Here is a 23,642-nt window from a genome sequence, read left to right as displayed (position 1 = left end):
TGAAACTGGGAGCCCTGTATTACTGGAGAGTTAAACTTATTCTGCGATTATTTTTTCCTCAAATATCAATTTTCATTATTTCTGAGATTATTTTTTCATTAAATATGAATTTTCATTGATTCTGAAATTATTCATTTGAATAATTATGAAACTATTTGTCATTGATTCTGAAATTATTCATTTGAATAATTATGAAACTATTTGTCATTGATTCTGAAATTATTCATTTGAATAATTATGAAACTATTTCTCATTGATTCTGAAATTATTATTTCATTAAATATCAATCGTCATTAATTTTGAAATTGTTATTTCATAAAATATCAATCTTCATTAATTCGGAAAATATTTCGTTCGACATTTCTGGTAATTTCTCTCATTTATTTTAAAATTATTTTCTTCAATTATTTTGAAATTATTTCCTGTTATTTCTGAATTTTTTTCTAAAAGTAATTGACAAATTACTTCATTCACGAATGTTTGGAATGCAAAAAAACACTGCACGCCGAAAAACGCTTTAAACGGGAAATTTCAATGAATACTACTATATTAAGAGTTTCGGACCACGAAAATAAGTCGCACTGAATGGGAACGTTATAAACGTGATCCACCGTTTTATGAAAGAACCATCCCGTGGGATTGAGAGAAAAATTTCATTCGTTACATCAACTATTTTCGCTGTAGCAATTTTCGACCGAATGTAGTAGGTACGAAGGTGTTATAGCGAACGTTAATAAACAATGAATTTTGTTTTGCTACATCCGATCTAATAAAGCATCTTATGGGAGGCATAGAAAATTGCATTCATAATATATTTGCGGCTTGCTATTATCCTGGAACTCTATTGCGGGATTCGACTGGGAAATTAACTTTGAATTAGTTTGATTATCACTTTGAATAGGCCAGTGTTTCTCAACCTATGGTCCGCGACGATTTCATAGGTGGCCCTCAGGCAGACTTGATAAAAATATTCACCCGTTGTAACTGATATCAGTAATATCCGTATGGGTTAAAAAATAAAATGAAAAATTCACACATACTTAAGTTCACAATACATTATTGAGCAGAATGCAGAAATTTCGATCTTAAATACGGGATATCACTGAAAATTGAAATTTACTCCTTTAAATGCAATTTGTTAATTACTGCTAGAATTACTGAAGGGTGTGGAAATAAAGGACTCTTACATATCGCAGGAAAAATATTCAAACGTGATCTGATGACCATATTTCATTGATAAAAATAAAATTCGGTAAACGGGGTATTAAATATTAGTCCGCAAAATACAGGATATCGCCAATAGTCATCAAAAACATTGTCAGAAGTAGGCACAATCACCAATAGTAATGAAAATTCTGAAGAATATTGAGGACGAAACGTTAAACGTGACGAATATGTGAGATGGATATTTATAACATTTGCCATAATTATCATAATCATAGGCGTACGCAGAATTTTCTCGAGGGGGGGGGGGCTTAGAAACCCCCAAAAGTCCCCCCCCCCACCTTGCGTACGCCAATATGATCATAGTAATATTATAATATAATTATATTATAATTTATATTACGAAAACGCGCTGTATGTTCTCGACATTATTGAAGATCACAAATTCAAATAAGTGTCGTTGAAAGAACGGGACAAATGTATAAAGAAAAAAAAAATCGGAACAACGAAATTACAGGAACGTCCCGTAGTACGGAACCTTCCCGGTCCTTGTTTTCAGAAAGGTTGAGAAACATTAGAATAGATAAATACAGAGAAAATAATTTTTTAGAAATTGTGAATTTTTTGGATGCCGAAACGAACTGTTTGGAAATATAATACAAAATAATAAAATTCAAAAAATATGTATTCTTACATCAATTTTTGGTGACGAGATATAGAGAGAGATAAAATAACTTTTCCTCCAAAATAAGAATGTAAAAAATAAGAAAATTCCCCTAAAAAAAACAAACACGCATATTTTTGTATTAATTTTCTTCAATATGCTGGCAGCTTAGTACTACATACTGCAGCAGTATGCGTACGCTCTTCCATTTCACGAGTTAACTGTTGTTGCGCCATCTATCGATCATTGACTAAACTGAAAAATTGCTGATAGTATGTACACATAAGCGCAATTTTCTCACATGCTTGTTCAAAAATTGAAATATTTTGATTAAATTTTAAAAATTATAAATATGTAATTTTTTCATGAATGAAACGCCAACGTTTACTGTTTAATTATGTTATTGTGTAATAATATGAATATAATTAATTATAAAAATATTGATCGCGGTGTCTCTAGTGTATTATAAAGTTAATCATGCATATGATTAATTTTGTGTGGTGTTAGTAATCCTCTCCCTTGTTGCGTCCTGTAATAAGTAGTTTACGTCATTGAACAGCAATGATTTCAGAATTAATCAAAAAAATAATTTTAAAATTAGTGAGAGAAATGAAGATTGATAGTTGTGGTGCGAAAAAAATTTCAGAATTTACGGGAAAATATGAATTAATGAAAATGTCAAAATTAACGAAAATTCATTTTTAATGAGAAATAGTTTCAGAGCCAATGAAGATTCAAATTTGAAGAAAAAAAATTACAGAATCAATGAGATTCATATTTGATGAAATAATTTCAGAATCAATGAGATTCATATTTGATGAAATAATTTCAGAATCAATGAAGATTCATATTTGTCGAAAAAAATAATTTCTGAATCAACGAAGATTCATATTTTTGATGAAAAAACAATTTCAGAATTTATGGGAAATTTCAGTCACGAAAATTCGCATCCAATTAAAAAATAATGAAAAAAAACCCCAAGAAAAGGTGTCCAGAGTTAGAAATATTGTCTCGAAATTTTTAGAGACATTATTAAATTATACAGTTCGGTCGGAAACTACCCAGGAAAAAAGTGGCTAGAGTAGAAATGACATGAAAAACGCGCGCGCGCGATAAAGTTTTTTTAGTCCGTGATTACACTATAAAGGTTTTATAAAAGTTCTTTTATAAAATTTGAAAAATCCAACCAGTAAGATAATCGGTTGCATTTGCTCGAATGTAACTAAAAAACCTATGATCTCCATTGACTGGATTTTTCAAGCTTTACAAAAGGGATTTTATCAAACTTTTATAGTGTAACCCCGGTCTAAGACCATAAAATAAAATAACTGCGTTTATAATATTTGTGAAAATGATAATAAAATATAATTAAATGTATTTAAGTAAAAAATATACAGATGTAAGAACTAAATGAAATATAATGTTAATTCCAAAAGACTATAGAGATTTTTAGTGTTACTAATAATACGGTACTTCACTAATTATTTGTAATAAATATTTTACAAAGTTTTAAAAAAAAATTAGAAACACCGTTTTGTTTTTCAAATTAATGCTTTTTTTGTTGAAAAAGAGCAGGTGTTTTAGAAATTGACCAGACTTTGAACATACGTTGCCCCCCCCACACACACACACATCTATTTTAGTGTAATACAATAATAAAAATGGTTCTCATATTAAACTATTTATAGCATTTATAAATATGTCTGTTGACATACCAAATGCTAAAAATGATATAACTTCCACCTCAGTGTTTCTTTAAGCTTTTTTTTTTAGTCCATGGTCCACTTTGGACATTATTTTCTTCTCATGGACCTCCAAAATGTAATCCAAGACCCCATCCTCATCCAGAAGCGAGACCCCTTTCTGCTTATTGAATTGATTCTTTGAGTAAGTTTATTGTGAGAGAGGGAACAAAACTTTTATAAATATTATACGAATTTATAGAACACACACAGATCTAGGCAAGAATTCAGTGAGCGGTCTTCATGGAGGGGGAGGTTTTCTATGCGGGGTCATGTTCGCTTCATGAGCTCCTGGGCAAAGTAATGCTCTGGGGGCTCTATACTTTCTTGGAATCGGTGTTCCACCCATTTTGTGTACGATGGTTCGATTTCTCTTCGTCGGGTAAGGCTATTTCTTTTTCCACCTTGACCCATCCCCTTGTGGCGAACCAGCTTATATCCCCTTATGGGGACAGAGCGGGGATCAAGGTTGGTCTGTTAGTGGGCAAATTTGTATTTATTTATAGCAAATTTATAGGGTGAAAAAAAGACAAAAGAAAAATTATCTTCCTGGCTATCGGGTTGCGCCCCCCACTTCTGGTGACCATACAACACGTGAGCCACCGATTTCTTCACATCTGATTTTTTTCTACCGATCTCTGTGGCCCCTTAACCATCTATCATGGCCTCTCTTCCGCTAGATTTTATTCTTGGCCCTTGAAAGGGGTCGTCCTAAGTACGACTGGTCCGCTACGACCGTGAAGGGGGGTTTTAGGCATTGCCCGCACAGTGGTGGGGATGATGAGGCGCCAGCCCGGGTTTCCGGGACGATTCTTATCATTTTTGTTTTCTCACAGCATACTGTATATTTACTGTAAAAGGGCCCTGAAAAAAAAAATCCAGCCTGGACCCACTAAGATCCTAACGTGGGGGATCTGCTGAAAGACACGAGGAACAGTGGTTGTATAGATCTTCCCCTAAAGACGACCCAGGCGGGAGGCTGACAAAGCTGTTGTCTGGGAAACCCGGGGGTAAACCTGCTTCATTGTTGATGGCGAAAATGTGTGTGACCATACATCCCGCTTTTGAAGAAATGTTTCGTTTCAAAGCAGTTGTATTACTTCTTTTTTTTTCGGGGATCGCCCTCTCTATAAATGCTCCACAGTTCGTTCAAGTGTTCTGAAACTGTGTTGCGGGTCACGTAATTGATCTGTAAATGTGCCACGAGCCTACTTGAGTGATCTGAAAATGTGTCACGGGTCACTTAAATGCTCTGGAATTGTGCCATGGATCACCTAAGCGATCTGTAAATGTGCCGCTTAGTTCATTTTTACAAAATTAGATTTGAGGGGGCAGGCCACATAAGATAACCAATAGGGCCATATTTGGTCAGCGGGCCAAGGATATACCATGTATTGTTTAGAGCAACGGTTCTCAACCTTGTTTGACTAGCGGAGCCCTTTTTAGTGAAAGAATTCTATGGCGGAGCCCCGTATATAGGCCCATTTTTTTAATTATTCATTAAAGTTACTGATTTATTTTTACTGTTTAAAAATATTTATAACTATTTTTTAAATTTTACTGGTTTTTTAAATTTCCTCGAGTGGCCGCGGAGCCCCAAGGGCTCCACGGAGGACCGGTTGAGAACCGCTGGTTTAGAGGGTGAGTCGTAATGAATTTCTTTAAAAAAATGTTGGGTTCTTGGCCTCCCAACAGCATTGAAACTAACAGAAATTGTTTACAATGACATATAAAAGTATTTTCTTTCGAAATTTTAATTTTTTTCAAAAAAGTATTTTTTTGCACAAAAAAATAAATTTTTGATTATTCGGGGGCTCCACTCCCGCCCCCTCCCGCGCATGTCTCTGATCTCACCAATATGTGTTAGGAGGTAGAGGCAGAGATGGTGAAATTTTGCTGACAAAGGTGGGGATGGGAGAGGTCAGATTTTTGCTGACTGGGGGAAGGGGTGGTGTTCGAAAATGACTAAAAATTTGCTGATGTAATACTTGAACGGCCCCTTGAAACATATTTTGTCATGGAGTTAATATCGAATAGGTGCATTTAGTATATTAATAGGTTCCAATACATGCTGTGTAAAGTCTATTACTGATTGGTATAATAAAATTGATATTTAAAAGGGTTTGCTAATAATGGGCTCTTTGGAAATGCAGTCCAAGTCCGTTACAACGACCCCCTCCGTTCCACGGAAAACGGACGTTATATTGGGAGATTGTTATATCGAACGTTAAAAGTAAAAATGTATAAAAAAAACACAATATTCGAATATATGTACATAATACAGTACAGTGCGTACATTATATTTACGAAAACACTATGTTATGGCCCAAAACCGACATTTATTTTTTACTACAAGTAGCAAAATGAGTCCACTTGCATCTATATTGTCCCATGATGAAATCAAGAAAAATCTAGAATTTAGAATAGGATTAAAAAAATCAGTCACGTGGGAAGTATGGATGAGCCACGATATGAAAAAATAAAACAGAATGGTAAGTTGGCTCCAATTAGCCAAAGTTAGCTCCAATTAGCCAAAGTTGGCTCCAATTAGCCATTGGGTTTTCCTTATCTTTTTAAACCATCTATGTTTCATAATCCTTTCTTCTCCGAACACCAAATGTAAGGTCAAACCCATTCAACAATGGATTTTGTCAATTTCTTTGAGAAAATCGACAAAAAAAAGCTGAAGGTCAAGCCGAGCTCGGCCGTTGTAATGGATCGAATGACATTTACCGGTCGTTATATTGGATAAAAAATAAAACAGGAATGATCTTTCTCTAGAACACAGTTTGATATTGGTGATGTCGTCAATGATGTTCCAACATTTGGAAAAAACATGGGGAATAGGGAAATATTTTGGACCCGCCATACCGGTCGGTATAATGGAATAGAATGGTAGTTATAACGGACGGTTGTGTGTTGTTATAACGAGCGTGGCTGTAGCATGATGCGATTTAGGGGAAAATTCTTTGATTTTTAATAAAAACTCCAAATTTTTTATCAAATGAAACGTATATAAATTTGCCGGTATTACACTATAAAAGTTTTCATTTTATAAAATTTGGTAAAATTCAACCAATAAGTTTATCGGTTGCATTTGTTCGAATGTATCCTATGAGCTTTATTGGTCGGATTTTTTGAGTTTTATAAAATGGATTTTATCAAACTTTTATAAACTTGAAAATTGCATCCAATAAGATCATCAGTTGCATTTTCTCAGATGTGACCGATATGCTTATTGGTTGGATTTTTCAAGTTCTTCAAAAAAGCTTTTGTAAAACTTTTATAATGTAATTCCGGCTTAAAATATATACTATGATAAATACCCCCTTCTGTAAAACATGAGGTCCTGGGCAAACACCCATGCTGCCCATGCGGAAATCGGACCCAGCTTGCTCGAGCCGCCACTGCCTTTAAAAAATATTCATAATCTGTGAATCGGTAATAAATATAATAACAGTCTCTCCAGAGCGCGCGCGGGGGCAGAATCTCGCGGAGAGTTTGCAGCGCCATCTAGCGACGCGATCGATAAATTCTTTTATGCTTACGTGAGCGCCGATCGCATTTTTTTGTCTTCCTTTCCCGGGAGTGACGACGGGGAGTAATAAAGCGGCCGTTTAGTTTTCAATTTTGTTTTAATCACTCTTTCCAGATTTATATTTAACTATCTTTTTATTTCATTTTATCTCTCTCTTTTATCCTATTTCTTACGCTACTTCATTCGTTTCCTTCCGCCATTGCCTTCCTTCTTCTTTTGATATTTGGTTTCGGTTTTATTTATTTATTTTTTACTCTCTCATCATTTCCTTTCTTCGATGTGCGTTCACGTTTGGTTTAACACTCACTGGATTTAATACTTATTAATATTACTTGTGTTCTCTGAGATTTGCATTTCTAATTATGTTTACGAGTACTCATTCATTTTATCCCTAATATCTGAATATGAATAGGCTTATGGTAAAAAATATGGGTTTTAGAATGTAATCGTATTTATTTGATTAATTATTCATTACAGATACGGACTCTCCTTTGGTCAGTCATATTAAAAATTTGCGTGTAATATTATTATTAATGTGATGAATAAAATTATATTAATAAATATATAAATAAATTATATAAAAATATATAAATAAATTATATAAAAATATATAAATAAAAAATAAATATAAAATATAAAATAAATATAAAACAAAAATCGACGTAGTATCGATCCGGAAATTTACTGCTTAATTATATCTTTTTAATTTGAATTCAGTAATTTTCCGTGATAACATAGCGCCTTATATAGCTTTTAAAATTTATTTTGTTTCTTGCGGTGAAATTTTTAGCCGCGGATATTCAGTAACTGTCTTTCTCTCGTATTCTGATTTTAAGGCATTCTAATAAAATTTGTTCATTAATTTTTTTAAATGTTTTTTTAATCCAGTTAAAAAAAAAATCAAATTTTTACAAGATGTAAAAATTTTATTGCCATGTAAAATTATAAAATTCTCGAAAAAAAAAAAATGGTGAGTTGAACTCATAAATTTAATTGATTTAGATTCTATGAAGGAAAATTTTCACTGAGATAATTTTTTTACTGTGAAATGCAGTAATATTATTTCACATAATTTAGAGAAAAAAGTCTCTTGCTGCAGCTTCTTTAAGAATGAATTTTTATCTAATATCAAACTTAACTAAATTTTTGCATTTTTTAAATATTATCTATGAAATTTTTTTAGCTTCCGATGTTTCATTAGTTCACTTAAGTATTGATATTTTTAACTAATCTATAAATATTATTATGCAATATTTTCACCTATAACCCTAAAACCTATCATCTAATATTTTTATCTACTCTAATTATTACTCTCTGAAACTTTATCTAATGTAAATGTAACTAATTTTTGCGTTTCTTAGTATTTTGATGATGTTTCATTAATTCATTCAAGTATCAATATTGTTATCATATCTTAAATATTATCTAACATTTTTTCTAATATTGATCTAATTATGATTATCTAATATCATCATATTTAGTATAATACTATATATTATATACATATACATTGGCGTACGCACTTGAGAAGAAAAAAAAAGTTAAATTCCCCCCTCGAGAAAATTCTACTTACGCCTATGTGTATATATTATAAATAGAATCAATATATGTTTATAATATCGGACATTACATATGTTAGATTATTATATTATCTGATCTAAATGCAACTAATTTTTGCATAATTTTTTAATACTTTGAATTAAATTGTTTAGTTCCATATTGTTACATAAATTCATTCAAATATAGTTTAATATTTCCTATACAAATGATTAAACTGTGAAAATGGTTTTTCCTCAGCTTGTGTAAAATCACGTTTTGGTTATTTCTCTACCTATAAGGGCGCGGAAATAAATTCACAATTTAAAACAAAAAAATAAATCTTCATTCCCACCATTATATTAACTATCTATTGTTTCAAAACATTAACAATTTTCTGAAAGAAAGATTCAAAAATAAATTTCCTTCTGGAACTCAAACCACAAATTAGTCCAAGAGAGAGACTTTTACTCTACTAATGAGAATTTCGGAACGGGTTTATACACAGAAAGGGGTAACAGAGAGAGAGTTAGTTGGAGTAACAGCAATGAAAACACAAGGAGGAGGAGACCACCCTCCTAAAAAAAAAAAAAAGTAATAATAAGTAAAAAAAGGGGCTTTTGTTCTCTCGGGCAACCGGAGGCTCATACAAATAACAAGTAAAAAAAGAGAAGCCAGTAGCGTAACTACTTTCTTAAAATAAGTTTTAACGAAAACTGCATCGTACAGAATAAACGTAGCGCTTTTTTTTTTTTTAGTGTTGTGTGTTAGTTCTTTACTCTTCTTCTCTTCCTAACAGCAGCTTAAAGTCATTTATTTTATTATCGTAATAAGAAGAATACAGAGAGAGAGAGAGCGGGGTACGTGTAAAAGCACGGAGTACTTACTGCGTACGGTTTCGCATGTGGAGTGAGAGGCAGAGAAAACGCCTTCCGTCTTTTATAATGTTGTCTCAATATTTCGCGCTCCGCTAGAGCTATTGTCTATGTTTTCTTTTCTCCTCTAATCAATATTTCACGTGCTGCTGCTGCCGGTATTATTATTACAAAAAAAAAAGGCAAAAATATATAAAATATTTCGGAGTAGTAACAAGAGAGAGGAAAAAGAGAGGAAATGCTCTCTCTCCTCCAATTTGCCTCTCACTCCTCCGGCCTTAATTAGCGTTTTTGGCCGCCGAAGGCAACGAGTTTTAATGAATTAAGGTTATCGATTGGTAACAGCAGCAGCAGCAGCAGCAGTAGCCTTAGTTCCTTTTTCTTCGCGCCTTTTTAACATACCTTTAAGCCCAAGTTTTCTCTTTAGCCCACCCCCCCCCCCTTGCCATCTACGTGCTCTTAAATGTCTTTTGTAGCGTTTTTTAATTTTTTTTTCATGTAAAAATTATTATTATATATTTATTTTTCCCTACTTTCGGACCTTTTCCCCCCATTACTACCTTTTTTTTTTTAACTTGTTCAATGAGTTAAAAGTTTCAAGGATTGGTTGAGCAGCTTTATCTCTCTCTCTCTCTCCCTCTCGCTGTGTGTGTTTCTCGTTGTAAAAATCTCTGTGGGAATTATTACGAGCGCTAATTTTTACGTTGGTTGGAGGTCCAGCTCGATGCACTTTTTTTTTTTTTTTGGAAAATTTGAGCATTAAAATTTATTTTTTAAAGTTAGTTTTGAGTTTTGTTCAGTTAAAAATGACGACTTTTTGAGTTGTTGTTCTTTGATGAGCCTTTAGGGGGTTTTTCGAATATTTTTGCGGAACTGGCGTTTTGAAAATATTTGTATATGTATTTTCAAAAATTTCGATTTTTCTTCTAAGATAAATATTTGTTTGGTTGGAATTTTTTCGGGTTGGGAAATCGTGGTGTTTATGAGTGTGATGAATTTATTTATGACTTACTGAATTATTATTTATGTTAGTAATTGAGGGAACACATTTTTATCAAAAAATTTTGATGCTCAAAGTTTAGAGATTGTGTACTTAGAAAAATCATGAATGGGAAAATATCCGTGAATATTGAAACATTCGTCTTGACAATAGTGTGTGAATGAGTGTTTCTAATTAGCACACAACCCAATATATCACCATTGAGAATTTCACGACCATTTTATTCTCGAGAAGTGTGAGTTACAAAAATATTTCTGCTCTAGCCATTGTCGAGGAGTGACCAGCATGCACTACGCTATTATGACGAAAGACGTCACTCCCCCTTGTCAACACGACAGATACGGAAAACTGGCTGAATGAGGAGATATTGATGTTTCAAGAAAGGAAAATTTTCCTTTCCTGAAACATTAATATCTCCTCATTCAGCCAGTTTTCGTACCTGTCGTACTACGCTACTACACTGCCGTTTCCCCCAATTTGTCTCTCATTCCTCCGGCCTTAATTAGCGTTTTCGGCGAATGAAAACAACGGGTTATAGTGAGTTAACGTTATAAATTTGCAACAGTAGCACACAGTAGTAGCTTTAGTTCCTTTTTGTTCGCCACTTTTTAACATACCTTTAAGCCCAAGTTTTCTCTTTTGCCCACCCTTTATCATGTACGTGCTCTTAAATGCCTTTTGTAGCATTTTTTAATTTTATTTTTGATTTAAGAATTATTATTATATATTTATTTTTCCTACTTTCGGAGTTTTTCCTTACTACTACCTTTTTTTAACTTGCTCAATGAGTTAAAAGTTCCAAGGAATGGTTGGGAGCAGCTTCATCTCTCTGTCTCTATGCTTTTCCGTTGTAAAAATCTCTGTAGGAATTATTGAACACTAGTTTTTACGTTGGTTGGTGGTCTTGCTCGATGCTCTTTTTTTAATAAAAATTAAAAAAAAACTTAATTTTGTTTAAGTAATATAAATATTCGTTCAGTTAAAAATTTTCGAGTTTCTAGTTGTTGCTGTTCTTTGTGAGGAGGCTTCAAATATTTCTGCGGACCTGACATTTTAAAAATATTTGTACATGTATTTTCGAAAATTTTGAAAAACATAAATATTTGTTTAGTTGAAATGTTTTTTGGTGTGGAATACTGTTTATCCCCGTGATAATTCGATTATGATTTAATTACCAGAATATTATCTACATTAGTAATTGAGGGGAAAACTCTTTTATCGGGATTGTTCGAAAATATTCATTGTGAATTTAGGGACTGTGTACCCAAGAAAATTACGAATTTAAAATGAATATTGAAACATTCGTTTTGAAAATAGTGAGTTTCTAATTAGTGCACAACCCCGCTGCATGACCATAGGGAGTTTCACAGCCATTTTACTCCCGAGAATTATGGTACAAAATTATTCCATAGTGGAGGGGTGACCAGCCAGCCTGCACAACAACATTCTGCTGCGTACGCATGTGAAGATTTTCCAAATTTTACGAAATATCTGAACATATCTAAAGATTACGCAATCTATATGAACAATTTTCAATGGAAGAAAGTTCAAACTTCTGGATTTAATTAGCATTTCAGGGAGACAACGTATATGCGGGAAGCAATTATAAAAAATGAGTGGCATGTTCAAGAAAAAAAGTGGCACTGCTGCAATAGTCACTCGCGAGAGGGAGATTTTTAACAATACTTCCATTTTGATTCGTGCTGAATTACACCCCGTGAGCCCCTGGCAGCCTCTTGTAGGCACCACTAGTGCAAATTTATATTAGTAATTATCAATTACTGAATGTAATGGTCAAATACAAATTTTTGTAATGGCTACGCTGCTCTTAGAAAGGTACGCATCCAAGCCGGCTCGTTGCAGTGGCTGAACGATTCACAAATTTTAAAATTACATGAACAGTTGAATATTGAACTTTCATCTAGAACTTACTGACCATCCACAGATTCCGTCTATCTCACTGTTTCTTAACTAGTGGTCCTTGGAGAGATTTCAGGTGGTCCTTGATCTTTTAGATGCGAAAACAATTCATTGATTTTGTATTGCTGTATAATTGATATTATTTTGTAAAAGGGTCCGAAGCCTACATTTAATTGTCACAAGGGGGTCCGGGGATCACAAGAGTGTAAGAACTCCTAGTTTATCGCAATAAACACCCTTGGACCGATCATCATTCGGTGATATTGACCAAAATGTTGAATAAATGTTGAATATTAACCACTATGTACCCCTCTTAATTTCTCAACACATTAAAATACGGCTATTCCACAGATCAGATAATTCCAAAAATAATTCGTATCAAAATCTCAAACATATTTAATAAATTGAAATAAATAAGGATATAATTTAAAATAAACATTTTGTGAATATAAATAAAATCCATACTTTTTTTTAAAATCTTTTAAAATCGTAAATTAAAAACGATTTCAATCGTATTTCAAGCACAAAGCAAATTTTTATAATCATTTGTGAAGACGAGCGTAAAAACAATAATGAAGATTATGTATCGTAAAATTTATTTAAGGGTGGAAAAAAAAAATAGAAATATCAGAAACATTTGGGATAATTTCCGAACTAATTTAGCTCCTTTTTTTTTATCTATGAAAGCATGGAAACAAATAATCATATCTTCACTAATTGGAATCAAAGTAAACAATTCACTTCATTAGAAGCGTTGCCGATGCTTAATACGTTTCAATTGAATTCTCTTCCTCTTTGTTCCCTAGCAAACATAATTGCTGCTCCAATTAATTCTCAATACGCCACTGGATTATGAAAGAATGAATTTTTAAAAATAATTATATTTAAACATAAAATATCGTAGGCAATTAGTTCCACAATTTTTTAAAATAAATATCATTGATTTTTTGTCATTTTATTATTCATTTATTTCAAAAACTCTAGGGATATATTGAGTTGGATCTTATTTCTCTCTTGATGCGTTGGCTTGTTGTATTGATAGATTAATAAAATTTGATAATATTTTTAAATTTATTTAAAGATTTTTTTATTTATCGTAGGAAATTGTTTCTTCCTTTTCTGAAAAAGTAGTAGAATTCTTTGTTATTGTAGTTTATTTTTAAAGAATTCCGAGGGTATAATTTAACTTGGTAATATCATATTTCTTGTTTTATGAGTTGGTTATTTTAAGAGACTCACAGTAATTTAATGACTTTTATCATTTATTTAGAGAACTTTTTTACTTATCGTAGACAATTAACTCTACATTTTTAAAGTAATGTTATTGATTCTTTGCCATTACTTATTTTTAAAAATTTATAAGGATATATTGAACTTCATTCTGTTTCTTGCTTAGTTGGCTTTTTTGATAGATTAGCTTAAACTTTGATAATATTTTAAAATTTATTTTTTGAGTATTTCTTCATTAATTTTAAATATTTATCGTAGACAATCAATTTCATATTTTCTGAATAAGATGAGCAATTCTTTGTCATTGTAATTTATTTTTAAAGAATTCTATGGATATATTGAACTTGATTCTGTTTGAAGCTTTATGCTTTGTTTTTTTGATAGATTTACAAAAAGATTTACAAATTTTTAAAATAATATTCACAAAATTCTTTTAATTTACGGTAAAGAATTATTTCTACATTTTTGAATAAGTAGTATAATTTTCTTGTCACTATGATGTATTTTTAAAGAATTCCAGGGATATATTGAACTTGATCTTATTTTTTGCTTGATTTTTCAATAGGTTCACAATATAAATTTATAATTTTTTTCATTTATTTAGTGAATTTTATAAATTTATCGTTGGCAATTTCCTCTACATTTTCTAAATAAATATTATTGATTCATTGTCATTACAAATTTTTAAAGTTTACGAAGGAAATTTTAGAGATTCTATTTTTTTTCTTGATATGCTGGCTTTTCTTGATAGATTAAAAAAAATTTGGTAATTTTTTTTAAATTTTACCTTGGACAATTAGTTCTTAATTTTCTGAATATATATAGTAAAATTTCTTGTCATTGTGACATATTTTAAAACGATATTCTAGAGATATATTGAACTTGATTCTATTTCTTCTTATTGATGTGTTGGCTTCTTTTAATAGATTCACTTAAATATTACAATTTTCCCTTTTATTCAGAGAATTTTTCAATATTTAATGCAGAAAATTAATTGTATATTTTCTAAATAAATCTTACCGATTCTTTGCGATTATTTATTTTTTAAATTTTCTAGTGTATGTATTGAGGATTCTATTTTTGGCGTGACGCTTTGTTAAAATAAATTTACAAAAATTTAATAATATTTTGTAACATTCATTATAGACAATTAAATATATATTTTTCCGAATAAGTACGATTATTTCTTGTGATTACAATGTATATATTTCTGAATTCTAAATACGCATACATTTTAGATACTATTTCTTGCTTTATGTATTGGATTGTTTTAATAGATTCACAAAAATTCATAAATTCTTTTAAATTAATCTAGAGAGCATTTAAATTTTTCCATGTATTGTGGGTGGAAAATAGTCGTTTCTAAAAAATTAGGTTTTCACGTTTTTAGAATTGCGTATATGTGGTCTCCGCCAGATGGCGTATCGTGAGGTTGTTTACTTAGTAGATACGGCTATCCAACAGTGAAGCCGACTTGAAGTTTTTTTCTTTTAGTGAATTCAGCTGATTTTAATATTACGAAATAATAATTATAATTCTCAAATTCTTATTTCATAATTTTCGTTTTAATTTTGGGATTATATTTCAATTTATCACCGCATTGGGGTGTTTAAATGAACCTTGAAATATAACTTAAGGTTATTTATTTCATTTATTATTCAGCTGATTTTAATGTTATGGAAACATTAAAATCAGATACTCATATGATAATTTTTGTTCAATTTTTATAATTATATTACAGTTGATCATCGCATGGGGTGCTTAAGTCACACTGGCTGCCGGCGGGGAAAGCACTGCTATGGAAGACGCAAGGGTCCGATCCACTTCTGAGGAGACGCGTTTGTTCAGTAAAACGCCTCGTAAGTGCACAAATTCATCAGTACACCGAAAAATTAATAAATGAACAAAATATATTGAAACTAAAAAAAAGGTTGCATAGAAAAGTCGTTTCGGCCTGGAATAACTTTCGAACGAAGAGAACTACAACAGTGTAACTTAGATGATGGTATAGTATAGGGATGGCAAATTACGGACCGCGGGACAGATGCTGCCCGCCAAGGAGTTCCATCCGGCCCACCAGAGGTGTTCCGGTAGAAAAGTATCAATACACACACACAATACAATAAACATCCAGGCTGATCATATATCCTTCATTCAAACGCAAGTTTAGATGCTAATTACATCAAAGAAAACTTCAAATTCAAATAAACTAGCCGATTACAGCCAAAAAAAATTGTCGAAGGGAAGTAACGTTTCCAACTATAGCTAAAATTGCTGAAAAATCACCAGTGGCAAGAAGTTGGGAGTTTCCACAAGACGTAATGTGTGAAAACTCACAATTCACCAAACAAAACGTATGTTTGACAAAAATATGAGATTAATATGTTAATATGACTATAGTTATTCGTGATATAAATTATATTATGATAATTATGACTAAGTCAGGAAAAAAATCTTGAATCTTGATTTAAGAAATACGAGTAAGACTCATTGAAAATAAGAGAGAAAATGGTGAATTTTACTTAAAAAAATTTGGGGGGGAGAACATCCAAAATTACGGAAATGTCACGTAAAATACAGGACGTATGGTCACACTATGCATACAAGTTTCTGGCACCCGAACTAAAAAGTTTGCGCACCCTTGGTATAGTAAAAGGACTACAATCAATTTTCAACAAAAAAAAACCCAGTGAGTAAAATAGTAATAACATAAGTGGAATTTAAGAATTAAAATTCATGTATTACTAATACGAAAAATTTCAATGAGTCAAATTTGTGTCTCTGTCTAGTATTCTGAAAGAAATTCGTCCCGTGGAATTTGGATGAATATTCAGATATCAATGATTGACGTTCTGGATTTCTGCCACTTTTTACAATTATCTCCGAATTCATTTGAATATTTTATTATTTGGGCGCGTAGAAAGTAGCAAAAACTAAAAATTTAGGTTAACGATAGCTGGAGGATTTTTTCTCCAAATGTTACAGCATAAATTTCTTTCTTGAAATAAAAAGAAGCCCAGATTTTACTATTGGTATTTTTCAGATTAGAGGCCGTATACAAATTTTAATTTATCTTCTTTATTATTTTATGTGCTGGTTTTTTACTGCATCAGACTGGACATAATCAATTCGCTGTATCTTCATCTAAGTTACATGGCTATAGAAAATGATTTCAGGACTCTCATATGCATTTTGTGTACATTTAATTGAAAAATTTATTCATGTAAAAGTTCACATTTAATTGGAATGTTCTGGATCGATCTTATCAATGATGGCGTGATGATCATAGAGTCTAGCACAGGTAAGCACTAATTTAGTCTGTCCATTTACTCCCATCCAAACAATGATTTATGAATACACTTCTATATAAAAGCACAGAATATATCAATAAAATCGTTATAATTAGTCAAAAGTGGCTGGAACTTGTATGAATGAGGAAGCACGGAAGGAAAATAAATGGAAGTTTGTATGTGAAATGGAAGGGGCCTGGAGAGGCAGTATAAAGAAATGTATTTACGATGGAATACGGAAGAAATCACTGAAATTTTCCAATGACATATACATGAAATAATTGGAAACGCAGTAGTTGGAAGGAAAAGTATGTTCAAAGAAAGTACATTGGACAAGGAGGCGAAAGCTACGAAGATGCTTTACTAAATTTAAAATACAGAAATTATAGAGTAGGATCGTTAAATTCCAGAATTAAATTATGGTATATAACTATCTAAGCGAGTTAAACTATAGGTATACATAAAATAAAAACTTGATTCAGTACACAGTATATCGACCAGGAAAAACTCAGTCTATTGATGACATCTTGTAATGACGATAGTAGAAACCACAGAAATGTGATAAGAATACATATGAACAAAAGAAGGACTTGCTTGCATTGCAATATCTGGACAGAAACGAAAATACATGAAGAAGAAATGAAAATACATGAAGAAGAAATGAAAATACATGAAGAAGAAATGAAAATACATGAAAGAAATGAAAATACATAAAAGAAATGAAAATACATAAAAGAAATGAAAATACATAAAAGAAATGAAAATACATAAAAGAAATGAAAATACATAAAAGAAATGAAAATACATAAAAGAAATGAAAATACATAAAAGAAATGAAAATACATAAAAGAAATGAAATATATGGAAAATAAGAAATGAAATATATGGAAAATAAGAAATGAAATATATGGAAAATAAGAAATGAAAATATATGGAAAATAAGAAATGAAATACAGTAGAACTTGGTTAATTCGAATTTTGGATAATGCCAGCTTTTACGAACTCCCTTTGAGCTTTGTATCAAATTTAATAAAAAAATTTCTTGTTTGATTCGAAGTTTTTTCTAATTATTTGGGTTATTCGAAGTTGTAGGGAAAAAATCATGATTTATGTAAGAACAAATTTAGTTTTGGAAAAATTCTTGAACAAGCCAGACTTCGCTTTTCTCGATCAAATTGTTAGACAACATATTTCAAAACACCAATAAAAGTTTGAGGAAAAATTCGGTTTTTTTCCTCTCTTTTTTTGATAGTTTAATTCCCATGTTAACATTTTGCAGCTGGAGTGCATCGAGACCGCGTGTGTATGAGTATACCACTTAATTCTTCGTCGCATTCTACGAGTGTGCTTTTCAACCTATGGGATCAAGATGCATGAAAAATTTTAATCTTTTTGGTGCCATTGAGAGTATGGGAAGCATTGGCAAGTTCAGATTGTTTAATACGTCAGTGAAAGTAATGAGAATGGATAGCATGGAGAAACTTGATAGCATGAGAATGGTAAGCAAAATTTGGAAAACAGTTACATAATAGATGATCATGAACTGTTTCCGTAAATCAGGCTTTGAACATGGTCAAGAAGTTCTGTAGTGATGCTGATCCCAGAACAGTGGAATAGCAGCTAAGATGGATTATGACTATAAATTATTAAAGTTTGGAAAATAGTTTCGTAACTGAGGGTAAAATGTTAATAATTGATAATTGTTACCTCATGTGAATGCTGAGGATTGTCTCAATCTATACTCATTTTACAGATCCAGGATAGATTAATTGGATAATTTTTTTTTGTTCCAATGACTTTAGAATCCAAATTAAACATGACTGTTTGACTGTATTACATTTTTAATCATGAGAATGATTTGAAATTATTTGATTACATAACAGTAAATTTTATAGCCTTTTTTTGCATTATACAACCAATATAATAGAGCTAACGACTTCCTTCATAAAATATTTATGACCACTATCGGTCATTACTTAGTCTGGTTGATTAATCGGGCTGGTTAATCGATCAATTGCTAATATCAGTTAAAAATTGTAGTTGAGTTAATTGACTCGATCAATTCGATTAAAACTTTTATTACAAGTTTGTGAATTAACTTGATTTGTTTGGAAAAATCGATTACATGTCTTTTAAGTCATGCTCTATACAGAACATTTTGGATAAGTGACTATATTAAAAAAGATTTAAATCAATATCAAATTCGATTCAACGAAAAGTGATGATTTCAATTTCAAATTGAATTTGATTAGAGTTTTAGAAGATAACACTAAAATTTATTGTCTCCACTATGAACAATAGTTTTTCGTATTCTTGGAAGCTCATCTTTCCACATCTACCATTCAAGAAAAGTTTCTAGGAAAACAAGAAAAAATACAATCCAAAGTAGTTTCAAAATCTGTGAATAATAACCAAAAGTAACCATTAAAACGACAAGATCCAAATGAAGAAATTACAAATATGGCAATTAATATGTTCAGCGTATAAAATTGCTTGAAGCGGCAGCTTCAACTTCTTGACTTATCCCTATATTTCTTTACATCTACCGAATAGGTGAGTGAAATGAATGAATTATATTTTTATAGCATCTATTAATATTATATGGTCATAAAACATATTCGATTAAAATTCGATTAATCGATTAAAAAATTTTGATTAACGAGTTAAAAATTTTAATCCATTCCCAGCCCCAGTCATTGGGCAGGAATTTGGCCATCCAATATTCTCATGGTGAGTATTGTTCTTCTTTAATTCCCTGTACTTTAAAGCAAAAAACAGAATCGAATGTTTAATAGATGGATCCATGGATCACTGATTTAGACTTCACTGCCACTGCAATGAGCATGTCCTTGAATTATTAGGTATTGAAAGGAATATATGTGTCACACGGAGAAAGAAAGTTTTTCAGAATATTATATGCAACACAAACTTTATTCGTGCGACCTATTTGTTTCGTCATGTGCGTATGATTCTTTGATGGCAATGGAATCGTAAAATACATTTTTTGTGACCCTGACCCTAAGATAACTTGACATTTGTTTGAACTCCAGATGACACCCGTTATAATAACTTCAGTTATAATATAATAACTCTATTACGTACAAAAGTTATATTTCTGCATTTTTGCCCTTTGGGGTCACGGTGACATTAGCTTTTTTACTTGGTAACCTCACCGTAAACCTTCCAAAAAAAATATTTTTTTTTTTTTCTAGATAGGCCGCTGTCATTTTTTGGCACCTTTTTTTTTTAATTCTTACCCACCTACACCGTTCGTTCAACAATGATATGTACATAATAATACCTCAAAAAAAAATCCCCTACCCCCCACGGCTCATCGAACCTCCAGAAAAAAATTGTGACGTCACTAACTCTGTTGGTGACGTCAGAGCCCGAGGGGTCGGGCATGGAACACACCCCACAAAAAAAAAAAAATGGTACCCACAGTATCCTCGCCTCCACGCGACTAACAGCTGTCCCGTCGGTAAGGGAATGGAGCCTGTATGACCCACGGGTGCAAAAAAAAAAAAAAAAATACCCAAAAAAATTGGCTCCTCCTCCCCCTCTCTCATTATCCAAAATGAGGGCAAAAACCCCACATACAGCTTAATTTCAGCTGCCTATATATGCAAATAACGGCTGTCTCTTTCACCTACCTTCAAAAAAAATCAACGTCACAGTTCGAATCTAAACCAATTTTTATTTAAAAAATTTGGTTCCCATAAAATAATTTCCAACGAAACCAGTCTAAAATCAAATCCTTTCCACGAAACCGGCCAATTTAAACTGATACGAATTTTCTTTTGGAGATTTGTAATTTGGGACCGTTTCTTACGCAATCAATTTCGGCAATCCAACAAAATACACAGCATACTTGTGTGTGGAAATTAATTGAAAGAACAATTTATTTTGCCAGTCGGATGTTTCTAAAAATGCCGAAAAGAAATTGAGAAAATACGCAACAGCACTAATTGAGAACAGAACAAAATTCTGAATCAAGGTTTTGAAATTAAACACAACAAAGGTATTTGGTCTCATCCCAATTTGATTCCAAAAATGCCCATTCATATGGATTTCACCTTACCTTGTAAACGGCACCAAATCAATTATTGAAAGAATCGAAGTGTTCCCATACCAGGATCACATTGCTATTAGAAACGAATTTGTTCAACGATGTTCGGAACCAAAGCGATTAAAGAATTCGAAGAATTTGTGTCCCAGGATCATAATGTGATAAAAGAGACACATTCGAACAAAATCGGCACCAAATCGATTCTTGAAGATTTCGAGGAATTTGCGTTCCACAGGATCGTAATGCAAGCAGAAGGCACATTTCTCAATGAAATCTCGACACCAAATCTATTTATAAAGAATTCGTAGAAATTTCACTCCACTATCATAATACGATGGAAGCAACACATTTCTGAACAAAATCGGCACCGAATTGATCCTTAAAGAATTTTAAGAAAATGTGTCCCATTATTATAATGCGATTAGAAGACATACCTCTTAACGGCACCGAATCGGTTTGGACCTTAGTTACAGTAAAGAAGTACATTTATCAACGAAATAGACACTAAATATATTTCTTATAAACTTGAAGCGTTTGCAAAACTCAGGATCATGATTCTATTAAAAGACACATTTCTCAAAGAAATAGACACCAAATCAATTTACAATGAAATCGAAGCAATCGCATCCCAAGATTTGTCACCATAATATGACGAAAGATACATTCCTAAACGAAATTGGCACCAAGTAGATTTTTCAATTCTTCCTAGGATCATAATGTGATTGAAGATATTCTCTATCATTCCTCAACGAAACTGGCACCAAATCAATTGAGAAACCTTAATTGCAATAAGAAAACACATTTATTAACGAAGTAGACAACGAATTGATTTCTAAGAAATTCGAAGCGCTTGCATTCCAGGATCATAATTCGATCAGAAGGCACATTCCTGAATTCGATCAGAAGGCACATTCCTGAACAAAATCAGCACCAAATCGATTTCTAAACATTTGCACACCAGGATCACACTGTAAGAAGTAAACACAGTTTTTAACAATATCGGCACCAAATCGATTTGTAAAGAATTCAAAGCATTTTCACAGGAGGATCAAAATGAAAACAGAAGACACATCTCTGAACAAAATTGGCGACAAATTGATTCAAGTGAATTCGAAGGCTTTGCATCTCTGGATCATGATGGAACCAGAAGACACATTCCTAAAACGAAATCGGCGACAAAATCAATTTCAGAAGAACGTAGAAATATTCGCATAATATGACTGACTATATTGAAATAAGGAAACGCCTTCATATCCTTTCAAAGGAATTGCCACTAAATCGATTTCTGAAGAATTTGGAGCATTTGTACATCCCAGGATCATAATTTGATCAAAAGGCTCATTCCTGTACAAAATCGGCACCGAAACGAGTCTGAAGAATTCGAAGCATGGGATCATATTGCACTAAGTATTGCATTTTGTAACGATGTCGGCACCAAATCGATTCATAAAGCATCTACGTACCAGGATGAAACCCAATAAGGGAATTCTCAACAATACCATCCCACCAAATCTATTAGCAATGGATTTTCAATGACTTCGAAGCACTGCAGGTCAAAAAACCCTTTCGGATAGTACAATAAATATGGGGCGCCCAATTCGATTCAGAATACCCAACACACGAAATGGAGATCAAGTCCGTTGCTCAACGTACGCAAATACACCATTGATATAATCTCATACAAAATTTTTGTGAAGAATTCATCCTTTGTTACTGGTTTCTTGGTTCACTTTCGATCCCTGGATCGATGTTGGCCCCCAAGTCCACTGAAAAAAATAAAGGTCAAGAACCATTTCACCACATTTTATCAAAATAAAACCATCTGCTAATGTGCCTCATGTAAAGTACGATGGCCCCCCCCCCCTTCATCCGTCCATACAACCAAAAAATTTCGCTCCAGCATATGGGGGAGGCCTATATCAGAGGCCCAGGCGCGATACATATACAAAATTTCACCTGTACATCTGACCCCAGCCACGCGTATGCGCATAATACATACTCTCTAGGACAAAACTGTACATTTGTCTTTTCCTTTCAACCACGTGGCCGTTATAACAGGGAGGGTACAAGGGATGACGAAGAAGAATTGGCGCTATTTTCATTAGATTTCTACATAGAAAAAGAATATGTTGATGGGAACAGGAGGACTTTGAGGTACTGAGGTCTCACCCAGGTGTCAATGAAAAGTGATTAAAAACACGATTTTTTTCTCGGATTTTTTTTTTTTAGCCCCATACACGGGACTAACCCTGGGGTGTTCCCTCCCTATGTGTAACGGATGTCAGCTGGATAGGGTACCAGCAGTATACGGTGGAAGAAGAAAAAAAAATATTCCATCTGATTTTTTTTTTGGTACAGACCCTGGAGTTCGTTGTACCCCGACCCCACGGGCTGAGATAAAAAAAATAATATTCTATAAGACGTAAGAGAGTAGGGGGTATACTGGTTACGTTTTCTACCTAAAAAAAACCTACAAAAAAAATACAGAGCGAGAACTGTACTGAGGATCGGGTTGGCACAGTATTGCGGCAAGTGTGTGTGTGTGTGAAAAAAAAGCGGTCAAAATCACGGTACCTACCTCCTTTAACTCCAGAAAAATCCTTTTTTTTTATCC

General features: G+C 32.5%; 1 protein-coding gene across 1 annotated transcript in view; it reads left to right on the top strand.

Annotated features, from left to right (window-relative positions):
• Nucleotides 1-23,642, top strand: part of LOC149069120 (uncharacterized) — a 150,487-nt gene that overhangs the window by 75,883 nt on the left and 50,962 nt on the right. Inside the window, exon 2 of the mRNA XM_089250977.1 lies at nucleotides 15,411-15,528. The gene's annotated coding sequence lies outside the window, so the exon portion shown is untranslated. The remainder of the gene's footprint in view (nucleotides 1-15,410; nucleotides 15,529-23,642) is intronic.

This window comes from Pholcus phalangioides, unplaced genomic scaffold (assembly GCF_987345545.1).
Source record: "Pholcus phalangioides strain wild (caught in Gottingen) unplaced genomic scaffold, Ppha-v1.0 ptg000024l_1, whole genome shotgun sequence".
Classification (NCBI taxonomy): Eukaryota; Metazoa; Arthropoda; class Arachnida; order Araneae; family Pholcidae; genus Pholcus; species Pholcus phalangioides.
Note: the sequence above shows the minus strand (reverse complement) of the source record. Positions and strands in the feature narration are given on the sequence as shown.